The 17172-nt window shown below is 42.8% G+C and overlaps 1 pseudogene; it reads right to left on the bottom strand.

Moving 5' to 3' along the window:
• Window positions 1–835: 835 nt before the first annotated feature.
• LOC123408200 overlaps window positions 836–17172 on the bottom strand; it is a 106040-nt pseudogene continuing 89703 nt past the window's right edge.

Genomic DNA, 17172 nt, shown 5'->3' on the forward strand with positions numbered 1-17172 from the left:
TATAATACGGTTTGGTTGGATGTGAATGTACAATGTTCTACCAAATAAAAGGTTAATGGTTCTCTACAATGCACAAGAGCAGAGACCATGTGGCCACCATTTTTATTTGCCATGTGAAGTTATTGTATCGGGGTGGGGGAGCTTCCAGGTTGATCAACTCTAGTTATGACTACAGTAGTTGAGCAACTATAGTTATCACTACAAGAGTCATACATGAGCTTATAAAGCTTAGGCTACGAGTACATCTCATTATTTGCATTGCACTCTACATTGTGCTCATTTCATTTCAGAACAAACAGTTCACAAAATCCAAGACACAGAACATATGTTGGCTTGGCAATTGATTGCAATGAACCAGAAGCATGCCAAAGCATTGAACCATATGACAACACTTACATATTACATAACATATATTCTCGAGTCTGCAAAATTAACAACAGCAAGCAAGCTGGGAAGTTGGCTACAGTTGAGCTCAAAACAAAAGACAATGATAAATTTTATCCTAAAGTTTCTTTCAAAAATTATGAAAATGATGCCCTAAGGAGGTTGGTACACGGTTTTGAGGTGGTTACATTCAGCTTGATTCAGCACGGCAGTACTCATATCCATCCTGAATCAAGGAACTCGGGCAAGTGTGATGTTGTTAGTCTAACTACACAACGATACTTAGAGTGCTGATTTTTGTGAAGTCGCCATGGTACCAACTCATGACTAATCAGATTCTTGGTGCTGCATAAGATACCAACGGATGAGTTAGGTCCTGGCTTTACCACAGCAAAACAAAATAAGATAAACAGACATAACAGTGAACAGAAACTTTCACTAGAGCAAGCTATTATGTGGCTTCAGGGAGTCGTTCTATCGTGTACCTGTGTTGGGTGATTTACATGATTGGAACACCAGGAATCTGCCAAATCGACAACATGTACACATTATCTGTGTAAGGGCATCACTTCAAAGTCCTGGTGCTGAGCTTTAAGGAAGCAAGTATACCTTTTGTATTCTCCTCTTTAAATCTCTATCGCAAGTGGCAACAATGTAGCATTTGTGCTGTTACAGAAAACATGTGTTTCAAATGATTACACCTGAACCCAATGTTTGACATAAAAGGTAACATAGACCCAAATGACTATTGACTGGCCATCTAAAGATGAACTTATGTAATACAAAGCAATAATGAAGGTATTACTAACAAGCAAACTGAAGCATATTTGACCTTTGTTTTTCGATGAATATGTGTCTGAATAATTATAAAAATATATATTGTGAATCCATTCTTCATGACACATTTTATGGTACATTTTCTATCTTAACAAATCTAAATATATCTTTATCAATCAATGGTCAAAGATAGAGAATTCTGACTGCACGCTTCCTAGGACACATGTATTGATAATAGGGCTTTTTTTCTGTGCCCCTTGTTCGTTAGCTCTACTCATTCATCCCCACGCTCTTAACTTTTGATCACTTTTCCCCACTTCCTTGGCCGAAACACTCAGAACAGGTCACAAACGGTGGATGTCGTCAGGTCAGTGCTTTGACCGTTAACCCTGACGAGTGGGGCCGCGCTGACTGTGTCCCCCGTTGGACCTGATGAGTGGGGTCGCGGCGGATGTTGTCGTGGTTAGCCCGTTGGGCCGTGGTTAGATTGTTGGGCCATGCGCGCGCCGTAACGACATGAGCCTGCTATGCATGCACGTATAGCTAGCCTACCTCCATCGGTCGTTGTTGGGCCCTGCGCGCCGTAACGACATGAGCCTGTTATGGATGCACGTAGCTAGCCTGCCTCCATGCGCTGATGACCGCCGCCATGATGCGCTGACCTCCCCTCTTTCTGCACACGAGCTGCCACGTACGCTAACCGGCCTCTTTCTGCATGCTAGCCGCCACGGACGCAGGGACGATCGCTGCTGCTGGTTCGTCTCATGTCACACGCTTGTCTCCCCGATCCACTCGCGTCTATTCAACGTGGCAATTAAAGCTATGCATGCGCGACATGAACCGCCTGCCTGCATGCATCGATGCGCCCCGCCACGGATGCAGCCTTCTTGTGAGCCGCCACGGGACGCAGCGTCTGTCGCCTCCTCGATCGATTCATAGTTCACACTGTCTCAGCCTTTGACCACCGCAGCATCAATTCAGCATGGCAATTAAACTCTAGGGCATACCGATCGACGTGCGCCGCCATGATACCGAATCGGCGAAGCCTGTTGTGCATGCCATGTGATCGAGCTAGGCTGCCTGCATGCGCGCTGTCACGGACGCAGCGAGAGTCGCTGCCACTAGTTCCTCTCTTCTCGCACGCGTCTCCACCTTCCAAGTGCCACAAACCAAGGCTAGGGTGCAGTTCTACGTTTAGGGTTAGGTTTTACGTATTTTAGGGTTTAGGGCTTTGAAGCATCAACAAAAAGCATGTAATATATTTTTTGAAGCATCAACAAACATAGCTCAGAGAGCATAATAACGAAAGCATACATGTTGAAGCATCAACAAACATAGCTCAGAGAGCATAATAACGAAAGCATACAATATAGGGAAGCCTATGCTATATATCCTACGTACTATCTAGTGCACTATGCGTCTTCGTAGTCGGAGATGGCTTGATCCGCCTGCGCGGGAGCCTGGTCCTCCTGGGCCACCACCTGTGCCTCCTCCAGCGCCGCCCGCGTTGCCTGCATCTGCTGCTGTCGAAGACGTCGGGCCTGCGCAGCTGCTTCCGAGCGGATGGAGTTGAGGATCACCACTTGGTCGGGCCACAGATAGTAGATCGGCGGTGCCTCCACTTCCGGCTCCTGCGGCGGCGCCTCCACGTCCGGCTCCTGCGGCGCCGCCTCCTCCTCCGGCGATGCCTCCACCTCCGGATCCTGTGACGGCGTCTCCTCCTCCGGCTCCCCGAAATCCTCTAGAGGTATCCCCGCTTGCCTCCGGATTTGGGCCCGCCGAAGGAGGTAGAGACATTCTTCGATCGTGTAGTACTGGCGGCGTGGTGGCATGGATGATGGGCTGGGAGAGGGGAGTGCTCGGGTCCCGGCGGGAAAACGGAGCAGGCGAAGAGCTACGGCTGGGGGAGGGGAGTGTCCGTCCGGCTTAAATAGCCATTGCAACCTAAACCCTAAACCGCCCCATTTTCACACCCACCACGGCATCAGGAGTGTACAGGCGAGGGAAACTGTGGTTGGTTTGATGAGTGGACTGTGATCGGGGTCAAATGTGAAAGAGCCACACGTTCATACACGATGCAAAAAATGATGAAAAAAAACGACGCAAAAAACGATGCAAAAAAAACGACGCAAAAAACGATGCAAAAAAATGATGCAAAAAAACGATGCAAAAAAATGATGCAAAAAAACGATGCGGAGTGAGTGGTGGGCGAGCAGCCGAGCACAACCAACGGAATCGCCTCTCGCGGATCGCCCCACGATCCAACGATGTGGAGCCGTCCTTGTGATCCAACGGCCCGGAGCTGCACGCAGCCTGCCCACCGAATTCCTTCTAGAAGACCACATCCGAGGGTTGTCGCTTGGCGCCAAGGTGTGGTCGGACGGCTGGCGTTGGGAGCTAGGGTTATGCGAAACCCCGCGGGATTTAGAGGGGTTTTGAGCTGGTCAACGGGGTTATGAAAACCTTGACTAAGCATAACTAATTTTAAAAAATCGAAAAAATATGAAACATTCGCCCTTCGTTGTTTTATAAGACACACTAACGAGAAAAGTACTAAACTTGGTGTATGGTCATTTTCATGACAAAACCCTAGCTAGCACGATTGAGGTCAAATGAGCACCATTAATTTAAAAAAAATCAAAAAAAATATGAAACCTGCACACAATGTTGTCTTATGTGACATGTTACCAACCAAAAATCATAAACTTGGTCTATGGTCATTTTCATGAGAAAACCTTCACACATATGAGCTATCACCTACAAGATTTCATAGAGTTCAAGGAGATGAGGTAGGGTTACCTTCTGTTTTTGGAAAATTTAAAAAAATCAAAAAAATCGCCAAAGCTTTATTTCAAAGTGAATAAGAACGATCTTAACTTAGTTTTACATTTTCATATTTTAAACATGTTTTTAATAGTTTTTATATTAAAGCATATTTTTCAAAAGAAAATGTAAAAATATGAAGATTAATTCAAAAAATAGTGAGACTTCAAATCTACACTATATAGATTGAACATGTGTTAATAAAAAACATTTGGCTCATTTAGAGTAGGTCCAGAAAAACTTGATTACAAATGGGGTTGTTTACCCTAGCCTGGGAGCTCATTTGGAGCACATTTCTAAAATTGAAATTTCTTTGACATCCTCTAAATCACCTCAAATTTTGCACACATGATCTCCTATACAAACATAGATAGTTACCCTAGATAGTTTGTCAAGGTTTTTTTGCAGCATGTCTAATCAGTGAAGCAACACTGAAACAACATGTGTGATCACTGCAACACCTAAACTCATAGCTCACAACATCTAAACAGAAGTAACCATACACCACAAGCAAATTTAAGGACACAAAATCTATGGTCATTTTCATGAGAAAACCTTCACACATATGAGCTATCACCTACAAGATTTCATAGAGTTCAAGGAGATGAGGTAGGGCTACATTCTGTTTTTGAAAAATTTAAAAAAAAACACCAAAACTTTGTTTCAAAGTGAATAAGAAGGATCTGAACTAGTTTTACATTTTCATATTTTAAACGTGTTTTTAATAGTTTTATATTAAAGCATATTTTTCAAAATAAAATTTAAAAATATGAAGATTAATTCAAAAAATATCTAAACAGAAGTAACCATACACCGGAGGAAAATTTAAGGATAGACAAATATAGATAGCATAATACATGGGTTCCCATAATACATTAGGTACCCTAATACATTACTATCATAGATTCAGTTCATCACATCTTAAATAGACACATTCAATTTACCAAAAGTAACCCAAAAGATAAAGATAAAACATGATGCCTGATATGTCCATTTTCCATGAGGCTTTCATGTTGATATTTATTGCTTTTTGGGTTGTTATATTACTTGTGGTACCATATTCATGCTTTTTCTCTCTTATTTTGCAAGGTTTATTTGAAGAGGGAGAATTCAGGCAGCTGGAATTCTCGACTGGAAAAGGAGCAAATCTTAGTCCACTATTATGCACATCTCCAAATGCCCTAAAAATTTACGTGGATTTTTTCTGGAATATATTAAAAATACTGGGCGAAAGAACTACCGGAGGGGGGCCACCAGGGCTCCACAAGCTTGCCCACCGCCACCACCCCCCTGGTGGCGCAGGGCAGGCTTGTGGGCTGCCTGAAGGCCCACTAGCCCCCCTCTTTTGCTATATGAAGCGTCCTGGTTTGGAAAAAATCAATCGGGAGCTTTTTCGTGGTTTCGCCGCCGCCACAAGGAGGAACTTGAGAAGATCCAATCTAGAGCTCCGGCAGGACGATCCTGCCAGGGAAACTTCCCTCCCGGAGGGGGAAATCGTCGCCATCGTCATCACCAACACTCCTCTCGTAAGAGGGGAGGCATCTTCATCAACATCTTCATCAGCACCATCTCCTCTCCAATCCCTAGTTCATCTCTTGTAACCAATCTTCGTCTCGCAACTCCGATTGGTACTTGTAAGGTTGCAAGTAGTGTTGATTACTCTTTGTAGTCGATGCTAGTTGGATTACTTGGTGGAAGAGTTTATGTTTAGATCTTTGATGCTATTCATTACACCTCTAGTCATGATTATGATTTTGTCTTGTGAGTAGTTACTTTTGTTCCTGAGGACATGGGATAAGTCATGCTGATAATAGTCATGTAAATTTGATATTCGTTCGGTATTTTTATATGTTGTATGTTGTTTTTCCTCTAGTGGTGTTATGTGAATGTCGACTACATAACACTTCACCATATTTGGGCCTAGACGAAGGCATTGGGAAGTAGTAAGTAGATGATGGGTTGCTGGAGTGACAGAAGCTTAAACCCCAGTCTATGCGTTGCTTCGTGAGGGGCTGATATTGGATCCACTAGTTTAATGCTATGGTTAGACTTTGTCTTAATTCTTCTTTTGTAGTTGCGGATGCTTGCGAGAGAGGTTAATCATAAGTAGGATGCTTGTCCAAGTAAGGGCAGTACCCAAGCGCCGGTCCACCCACATATCAAACTATCAAAGTAACGAACACGAATCATATGAACATGATGAAACTAGCATGACAGAAATTCCCGTGTGTCCACGGGAGCGTTTTTCCTCCTATAAGACTTTGTTCAGGCTTGTCCCTTGCTACAAAAGGGATTGTGCCACTTGCTGCACCATTGCTACTACTTGTTACTTGTTACTTTTGGTACGTTTCACCTCTCTACACAATCACATGTTACCGCTACTTTCAGTGCTTGCAGTTACTACCTTGCTGAAATCCGTTTATGAGAGCCTTCTGCTCCTCGTTGGATTTGACACTCTTACTTATCGAAAGGACTACGATTGATCCCCTATACTTCTGGGTCATCAAGACTCTTTTCTCGCGCCGTTGCCGGGGAGTGAAGCGCCTTTGGTAAGTGGAAATTGGTAAGGAAACATTTATATATTGTGCTGAAATTTATTATCACTTGTCACTATGGAAACTCTTCCTTTGAGAAGTTTGTTCGGGGTATCTTCACCACGAACGGAAGCACGAGGAGTTGCTCCTCAACCTGAGGTACCTACTGAAAATATCTTTTATGAAATTCCTTCGGGTATGCTTGAGAAACTGCTGGCTAATCCCACAGGAGATGGATCTTCACATCCTGACTTGCATCTAATCTATGTAGATAAAGTTTGTGGTTTATTTAAGCTTGCAGGTTTGCCCGAGGATGAGGTAAAGAAGAAAGTCTTTCCTTTATCTTTGAAGGATAAGGCGTTGACATGGTATAGGCTATGTGATGATACTGGATCATGGGGCTACAATCGGTTGAAATTGGAATTTCATCAAAAGTTCTATCCTATGCATTTAGTACATCGTGATCGGAACTTTATTTATAACTTTTGGTCTCATGACAGGGAAAGCATAGCTCAATCTTGGGGGAGGCTTAAATCAATGCTATATTCATGCCCCAATCATGAGCGCTCGAGAGAAATCATCACTCAAAACTTTTATGCTCGGCTTTCTCATGAAGATCGTACCATGCTTGACACTTCTTGTGCCGGTTCTTTTATGAAGAAGGATATTGATCACAAGTGGAATTTATTGGAGAGAATCAAATGCAACTTTGAAGATTGGGAGCTGGAGGAAGGTAAGGACTCAGGTATGAATTTCCAGTTTGGTTGCGTTAAATCTGTTGTTGAGACAAACACTTCTAGAGATTTTAGCACTAAGTATGGACTTGACTCTGAGATAGTAGCTTCTCTATGTGAATATTTTGCTGCTCGTGTTGATCTTCCCAAAGAGAAGTGGTTTAAATATCATCCTCATATAGAAAGCAACATAGGCAAAACCAATCTAGTTGAGGAGAAAATCATAGCTTTTAGTGATCTTGTTGTTCCTTGTGCTTACACTCAGAAACCACCATACCCTGCTAGGATAAAGGATTATTCTAAAGCTCCAACTATGATACGTAGGGGTTACATTAGACCACTTCCACCCCCTGAGGAGATTAGAGTTGAACCTAGTGTTGCTATTATCAAAGATCTCTTAGCCGAAGACATAGACGGGCATGTTGTCAAATTCTGTGAGGACTCCGCTAGAATTGCTAAACCTCACACGAAAGACAAACACGGACATGTAGGTGGCCTGCCCGTTGTTTGTGTTAAGATAGGAGATCACTGTTACCATGGTTTATGTGATATGGTAGCTAGTTTTAGTGCAATACCCCATTCTCTAAATGATGAAATCAAAGATGAGATTGCACCTGCTGAGTTAGAACCCATTGATGTCACTATTACGCTAGCTAATAGAGACACTATCTGCCCTCTGGGAATTGTGAGAGAAGTAGAAGTCCTATGTGGTCAGACGAAGTATCCTACTGATTTCCTCGTCCTTGGTACTGCACAAGATAGCTTTTGTCCCATCATATTCGGTAGACCCTTTATCAACACTATCAATGCTCACATTGATTGCATTAAGCAGACCGCCACAGTTAGTTTCGAGGGTGTGTCTCATGAATTTAACTTCTCCAAGTTTGGAAGACATACCCATGAAAGAGAGTCATCTGGTAGAGATGAAATCATTGCTCTTGCCTCTATTGCCGTACCTCCTACGGATCCTTTAGAGCAATATCTGCTTGAGCATGAAAATGATATGCATATGGAGGAGAGAGATGAGATTGATAAAATTATCTTAGAACAATATCCTATTCTCAAGAATAATCTGCCTGTTGAACTGCTTGGGGATCCTCCCCCACCAAAGGGTGATCCTGTGTTCGACCTTAAACAGTTGCCTGATACTCTTAAGTATGCCTATATTGATGAGAAGGAGATATATCCTATCATTATTAGTGCTCTCCTCTCAGAGCGCGAAGAGAAGAAGTTACTAAAAACTCTAAGGAAGCACCGAGCTGCTATTGGATATACTCTTGATGATCTTAAGGGTATTAGTCCTACTCTATGTCAGCACAAGATTAAAACCGATCCTGACTTTAAACCAGTTGCTGATCATCAAAGGAGATTAAATCCTAAGATGAAAGAAGTCGTTAGAAAAGAAATATTAAAGCTTATGGGAGCAGGAATCATTTATCCTGTTGCTCAAAGTGATTGGGTAAGTCCAGTACATTGCGTACCTAAGAAGGGAGGTATCACCGTCGTTCCTAATGATAAGGATGAACTAATCCCACAAAGGATTATTACCAGCTATAGAATGGTGATAGACTTCCGGAAACTGAACAAGGCAACCAGGAAAGATCATTATCCTTTGTCGTTCATCGACCAAATGCTAGAAAGGCTATCAAAGCACACTCACTTCTGCTTTCTAGACGGTTATTCAGGTTTCTCGCAGATACCTGTTGCACAATCTGATCAAGAGAAAACCACTTTCACCTGCCCTTTTGGTACCTTTTCCTATAGACGTACGCCTTTTGGCTTATGTAATGCACCTGCCACCTTCCAAAGATGTATGATGGCTATATTCTCTGACTTCTGTGAAAAGATTGTCGAGGTTTTCATGGATGACTTCTCCGTTTACGGGTCTTCCTTTGATGATTGCCTCAGCAACCTTGATCGAGTCTTACAGAGATGCGAAGAAACCAACCTCGTCTTGAATTGGGAGAAGTGCCACTTTATGGTTAATGAAGGTATCGTCTTAGGACACAAAATCTCTGAAAGAGGCATTGAAGTTGATAAGGCTAAGGTTGATGCAATTGAGAAAATGCCTTGCCCCACAGATATCAGAGGTATACGAAGTTTCCTAGGTCATCCTGGTTTGTTTAGAAGGTTCATTAAAGACTTCTCTAAGATTTCTAGGCCTCTTACCAACCTCTTGTAGAAGGATGTTCCTTTTGTTTTTGATGAGGATTGTGAGGAAGCCTTTGAAATACTTAAGAAGGCTTTGATAACCGCACCTATTGTTCAACCACCTGACTGGAACTTGCCCTTTGAAATCATGTGCGACGCTAGTGATTATGCTGTTGGTGCTGTTCTAGGACAAAGAGTTGACAAGAAGTTGAATGTCATTCACTACGCTAGTAAAACTCTAGACAGTGCCCAAAGAAACTATGCCACTACGGAGAAGGAATTTTTAGCACTCGTGTTTGCATGTGAAAAGTTCAGATCTTACATAGTTGACTCCAAAGTCACTATTCACTCTGATCATGCTACTATTAAGTACCTTATGCAGAAGAAGGACTCTAAGCCTAGGCTGATCAGATGGGTTCTCCTGCTACAGGAATTTGATTTGCACGTCGTTGACCAAAAGGGTGCTGATAACCCTGTAGCAGATAACTTGTCTAGGCTAGAGAATGTCCTTGATGACCCACTACCAATTGATGACAACTTTCCTGATGAGCAACTAAATGTCATCCGCACTTCACATAGTGCACCGTGGTATGCCGATTATGCAAACTATATCGTAGCCAAATACATACCACCCAGTTTCACCTATCAACAAAAGAAGAAATTCTTCTTTGATTTGAGACACTACTTTTGGGATGATCCTCACCTTTATAAGGAAGGAGTGGATGGTGTTATTACATGTGGTGTGCCTGAACATGAAATGGACAGATCCTGCAGAAGTGTCATTCCGAAGCCTACGGAGGACACCATGCTGGAGATAGAACTGCCCATAAGGTATTGCAATCAGGTTTCTATTGGCCCACTCTCTTCAAGGATGCTCGTAAGTTTGTCTTGTCTTGTGACGAATGCCAAAGGATAGGGAACATCAGTAAGTGTCAGGAAATGCCTATGAACTATTCACTTGTCATTGAACCATTTGATGTCTGGGGCTTTGATTATATGGGACCCTTCCCGAGTTCCAATGGGTACACTCACATCTTGGTTGTTGTGGATTACGTTACTAAGTGGGTAGAAGCTATCCCCACTAAAAATGCTGATCGCCACACCTCTATTAAGATGCTTAAAGAAGTCATATTCCCAGGATTTGGAGTCCCTAGATACTTGATGACTGATGGCGGTTCACACTTCATTCATGGTGTTTTCTGCAAGATGCTAGCTAAGTATGATGTCAACCATAGAGTTGCATCTCCTTATCATCCTCAGTATAGTGGTCAAGTGGAGTTGAGTAATAGGGAGATCAAGTTGATCTTACAAAAGACCGTCAATAGATCTCGAAAGAACTGGTCAAGCAAACTTGACGATGCACTATGGGCTTATAGGACTGCTTATAAGAATCCCATGGGCATGTCACCGTATAAAATGGTTTACGGTAAAGCCTGTCATTTACCTCTTGAGCTAGAACACAAAGCTTATTGGGCAATCAAAGAGCTCAACTTTGATTTCAAACTTGCCTGTGAGAAGCGGTTGTTTGATATCAGTTCGTTAGATGAATGGAGAGCCCAGGCATATGAGAATGCCAGGTTGTTCAAGGAAAAGGCTAAGAGATGGCACGACAAACGAATACAGAAACGAGAGTTCAATGTAGGTGATTATGTCTAGCTATACAATTCTCGTTTGAGATTCTTTGCACGCAAGTTTCTCTCTAAATGGGAAGGTCCCTATGTTGTTGAGGAAGTATATCGTTCCGGTGTCATCAAAATCAATAACACGGAAGGAAATTTTCCTAGAGTGGTAAATGGGCAAAGAATCAAGCATTACATCTCTGGTACTCCCATAAATGTTGAGACCAATATCATCAATGTCATAACTCCAGAGGAGTACATAAGGGATGTTTATCAGCCTATTTTAGACCTTGAAAACGAAGATGTATCTATTTCGGCAAGAAATTGGACTCCGATACTTTTCCAATAGGAAATTTCCTCAGTTTTGGAATTTTTGGAAAATTAGAAAAATAAAAAGCAGTCCGGAGAGCGAACGAGGCAGCCACAAGGGCCCACTCCGCTACCACCCCCCTGGTGGCGGTGGGAAAGCTTGTGGGCACCTCGTGTGCCTCCCGGACTCCGTTTTCTTGTGGAGGACTCCTTCTGGCCCAGAAAAAATCAATATATAGTCGCCCGAAGGTTTTGATCTCCGTATCGCGTAGTTTTCCTCTGTTTTCGTTTCGAGCTTGTTGTCTGCCGCAGATTTAGAGCAAAGATGTCTCAGGAATCTATTGGGGAGAATGATCTTCACCAAGTTCATGAGGAAGTAGATGCTGATATGAAAAGAGTAGAAGTCACGGAAGCCAGGGACCAAGCTAAGGAGAAAACCCAAGCTAGGGAGGAAGTTCAACCTATGTTCAACATTGAAGCCGTTGAAGGAGTAGATTTTCTCCAACCCTTCATCCACGTGCTGTCTCCATCCTTGATTGTACTCTTGAGGTTTTGCGAAACAACTCGTGCTCGCAATATTTCTCTTTCTCGTGAAGTTGTTTTGCTGGAAAACCATGTCACAGATCTCAAAGGTATAAATCAAAGATTGATAGCTCTCTTGGAATCAAAGGCGACAACAACACCACCATCACCACCAAAGGAAGACCACTAAGCATTGGTATGGGCAATCCCCTTGGTTTCTGCCAAGCTTGGGGGAGTTGCCCTGGTATCGTATCACCTTTATATCTTTTGGTTTTACCTTTGTTTTAGTTCTTTCCTTTTCAGTTTTTATTTCTTCTTTCAGAGGAATAAGTCTTTAGTTTTTAGTTTGAGTCTTTAGCTTTTGTCTCTCCCCTGTTGTACTCGAGCTTACGAGCTATATAATAAAGAGTGTCTTAGTCAAGGCCTTTGCTTTGTGCCATGATCAAAAGTATGAAAAGAACGATAGCATGAAAGATCATGAGACGATCTTATGGAATGTGATAACTTCACTTATGACACGTATGATGATTGAAACTTGTTGAGAATAAATCAACATAGACCTCAGTCATTGTTGCAATTAATAATAAGTAATAAGGAAAGAGAGGTTCACATATAAATATATTATCTTAGACACTTTTTACAATTGTGAGCACCCACCAAACTATTACATGCCTAGGAGTAGATGTTGGACAAGGAAGACAACATAATGAATTGTGTTTGCTTGGTTCCAAACAATGTTATATGGTTAGAGATCCCTTAGCATGTAATGATTGCTTCCACCTCATATTAGCCAAAACTCCCGCACCAAGTAGAGATACTACTTGTGCATCCATAAACCTCCAACCAGTTTTGCCATGAGAGTCCACCATACCTACATATGGATTAAATAAAATCCTTCAAGTAAGTTGTCATCGGTGCAAGCAATAAAAATTGCTCTCTAATATGTATGATCTATTAGTGTGTGGAAAATAAGATTTGTACGAACCTGTGATGAGGAAGACATAAAAGCGACAGACTGCATAATAAAGTTCTTTATCACAAGAGGCAATATAAAGTAATGTTCCTCCGCACTAAGGGGACAGGCATTCAAACCTCAAAAGCGCATGACAACCTCTGCTTCCCTCTGCGAAGGGCCAATCTTGTACCTTTACTTTTTACCCTTCTAAGAGTCATGGTGATCTTCACCAATTCCCTTTTCGCCTTTGTCTTGGCTACCGTCACATGTTTAGGAAAGATCTATATTCATATATCAACTTGGAGTTGAGTACTTATGCTTTATTGTTGTTGACTTTACCCTTGAGGTAAACCGTTGGGAGGCAAAGCTATAAGCCCCTATCTTCCTCTGTGTCCAGCTGAAACTTTGACACCATGAGTACCACATGAGTTGTAACAATTGTGGAAAATGAAAGAGATGATTGAGTATGTTGGTTTGCCTTGCAAGCTCTTATTTGACTCTTTCTGATGTTGTGATAAATTGCAATTGCTTCATTGACTATGGACTATTGTTGGTTACTTCTCGGTAAGGTTTTTGCTTCATGCTTTGCTTTGTGAAGGAATTGTTACTTTCCCATAAGAATCTTTATGATATATTGTTGTCCTATGTGTGATCATGATGCCCTCATGTCTGTATTATGTTTTATCGACACCTTCGTCCCTCAACATGTGGACATGTTTATGGAACTTGGTTTTCGCTTGAGGACAAGCGAGGTCTAAGCTTGGGGGAGTTGATACGTCCATTTTACATCATGCTTTCATGTTGATATTTATTTATTTTTGGGCTTTTATATTACTTGTGGTACCATATTTATGCCTTTTCTCTCTTATTTTGCAAGGTTTATTTGAAGAGGGAGAATTCAGGCAGCTGGAATTCTGGACTAGAAAAGGAGCAAATCCTAGTCCACTATTTTGCACGTCTCCAAATGCCCTGAAAATTTACGTGGATTTTTTCTAGAATATATTAAAAATACTGGGCGAAAGAACTACCGGAGGGGGGCCACCAGGGCTCCACAAGCTTGCCCACCGCCACCACCCCCTGGTGGCGCACAGCAGGCTTGTGGGCTGCCTAAAGGCCCACTAGCCCCCGTCTTTTGCTATATGAAGCGTCCTGGTCTGGAAAAAAATCAATCGGGAGCTTTTTCGTGGTTTCGCCGCCGCCACGAGGCGGAACTTGAGCAGATGCAATCTAGAGCTCCGGGAGGACGATCCTGCCGGGGAAACTTCCCTCCCGGAGGGGGAAATCGTCGCCATCGTCATCACCAACACTCCTCTCGTCGGAGGGGAGGCATGTTCATCAACATCTTCATCAGCACCATCTCCTCTCCAATCCCTAGTTCATCTCTTGTAACCAATCTTCGTCTTGCAACTCCGATTGGTAGTTGTAAGGTTGCTAGTAGTGTGGATTACTCTTTGTAGTCGATGCTAGTTGGATTACTTGGTGGAAGAGTTTATGTTCAGATCCTTGATGCTATTCATTACACCACTGGTCATGATTATGATTATGTCTTGTGAGTAGTTACTTTTGTTCCTGAGGACATGGGATAAGTCATGCTGATAATAGTCATATGAATTTGATATTCGTTCGGTATTTTTATATGTTGTATGTTGTTTTTCCTCTAGTGGTGTTATGTGAACGTTGACTACATAACACTTCACCATATTTGGGCCTAGAGGAAGGCATTGGGAAGTAGTAAGTAGATGATGGGTTGCTGGAGTGACAGAAGCTTAAACCCCAGTCTATGTGTTGCTTCGTGAGGGGCTGATTTGGATCCACTAGTTTAATGCTATGGTTAGACTTTGTCTTAATTCTTCTTTTGTAGTTGCGGATGCTTGCGAGAGAGGTTAATCATAAGTGGGATGCTTGTCCAAGTAAGGGAAGTACCCAAGCATCGGTCCACCCACATATCAAACTATCAAAGTAACAAACGCGAATCATATGAACATGATGAAACTAGCATGACAAAAATTCCCGTGTATCCTCGGGAGCATTTTTCCTCCTATAAGACTTTGTTCAGGCTTGTCCCTTGCTACAAAAGGGATTGGTCCACTTGCTGCACCATTTCTACTACTTGTTACTTGTTACTTTTTTCTCGCTATGTTTCACCTCGCTACACAATCACTTGTTACCGCTACTTTCAGTGCTTACAATTACTACGTTGCTGAAATCCGTTTATGAGAGCCTTCTGCTCCTCGTTGGGTTCGACACTCTTACTTATCGAAAGGACTACGATTGATCCCCTATACTTGTGGGTCATCACTGCCCCATTCAGTTCATCACATCATCACATCACACCGGAGTCAGTGCCTTCGCGAGGGCAGCATGTTGTCCCCTGATCATGTAGTCTTCCCCGCGAATCGCTACAACCTCTGCATGACACACAAGGTGATCGAAGCGGCCATCCTTAGGCGTTGGCTTGGTGGTGCAGTAGGGGCAGCGCCACTTCTTGATCTTGCGGTTGAAGAAGGAAGCAACTCCCTTGGCCTTGATCTTCTCCACCTCCTTCGCTTTGAAGAACTTGAAGTTCCCTTGTACACATCTTCTCCAGAATCATACTGCACACATAAATGAATTGCATTAATACATTACATATTCATATACACCATGTCGAAGGAACTAAATGAACAATCTAAATTTCAAGTAGGCTTACCTCATATTCTTCGTCGTCACTATACTCTAGATCGTACGGGTCGAACCCAGTAAAGGCCAGTTTCCTCTTTTTTCCCCATCCATCATCCTCCTGAATATATAATTACATCCATCACTAGTAAATACAGAAGCCAATTGAAAATTTAGAGATGCACACATGACACATTGATCATAGGGCTAATATACTAGGGTTATTTGCATTTTCCATTGTCATGCACACACATTGAACAACAGAGCTAATATAACTACATATTATGGACAAATTTATATACTAATGAATCAAATAACTTCTTAATCAATGGATTCCATTTGGGCATATGACATTCAAAACCCTAATATGCGTAGCATTCAAAAACAAATCTAATAAGGACCCAATCTAATAAGCATACATGTCTGTGTAGCATTAAAACCCAGTTTGTGTAGCATTAAAAACAAATCTAATAAGTATACATATGTGTAGCATTGAAGCACAGAGATCCCTATCTCTCATACACATCTATCTAGCATTTTCGCAACGAAAAAACCCCCATCCCCCCATATAGAAAACCCTGGCCCATCCGTCAAACCAACTACTCTAACCATCTGTACTACCGTATGAATCACATTCTAACCAATGCAACTAACTCTACAAGCTAATATCCTAAATATTGCAACTAACAAGCAAGTGCAAATACCTCCTGCTCCTCGCCAGGTTGCGCATCGCGGGTATCGGAATGGACTGCGCCGCTTGACGCCGTCACCTTCTGCTCCAGCAGCACTGAGGCGGAGACCGCCACCTCCTTCTTCACATCTGCAGCGGTTGCGAGTTTCCCGGCACCGCCATGGACGCCACCAACATCCTTCACTTCATCCGCGGTCACCACGCCCTGCAACTCCACTACATCTCCGGCTGTTGCGACGGCGTCGCCATGAGCTTCCGCCATCGGATAGATGGAGGCGATGAAGGTGAGGAAGAGGATGCAGTGGGAGACAACGAGACGGCAGTGGAGGAGAGTGAGATGATGTCGGTTGGGAAGAGGAAGACGATGCGGCAGGGAGGGGATTTGGGGGAAATGGTAGGGGCGATGCGCTGGGAGGTGGTTCCTCGTCTTTATACGATGGGACGTTTCGGGCATGTCCCATCGACTACCCCCATTGACATGTGCTACCCCACGACCGCGGTCAGTTGCATGCGCCCTACGCGGCCCCACTCGTCAAAGTTAACGGTCAAAGCACTGACCCGACGGCAACGTCCGTTGTAACCTGTTCTGAGGGTTGCGAGCAAGGGAGTGGGGAAAAGTGAGTAAAAGTTAAGAGCGTGGGGATGAATGAGTAGAACTAACGAACGAGGGGCACAGAAATAAAAATCCCTTGATAATATGTTCTTGCTTGGTCACAATTGATGCACTCGAGACAGTACAAAGCAGGGGCACAAAGAGGTTCTTCTCACATGCATTACATATTCATTCACCTTGGAAGTAATTTCGATACCACAAATGAAGAAGGAAAATCAACTAACAACTCTTTGGAGAAAGGAAAAGCGTGCTACTTTGCTATTCAAAAGCATCATAAAAGAAATCAAAATATTATAGTTTTGATCTTTAATGATCACCTATACATCCAAATTTTCGTTGTAAATGATTCTACTTGCAAGTTTGCAACGCCAAAAGAACATGGTCTTCATATCATTGACATAC

The sequence above is a fragment of the Hordeum vulgare genome, chromosome 7H (assembly GCF_904849725.1).
Source record: "Hordeum vulgare subsp. vulgare chromosome 7H, MorexV3_pseudomolecules_assembly, whole genome shotgun sequence".
NCBI lineage: Eukaryota > Viridiplantae > Streptophyta > Magnoliopsida > Poales > Poaceae > Hordeum > Hordeum vulgare.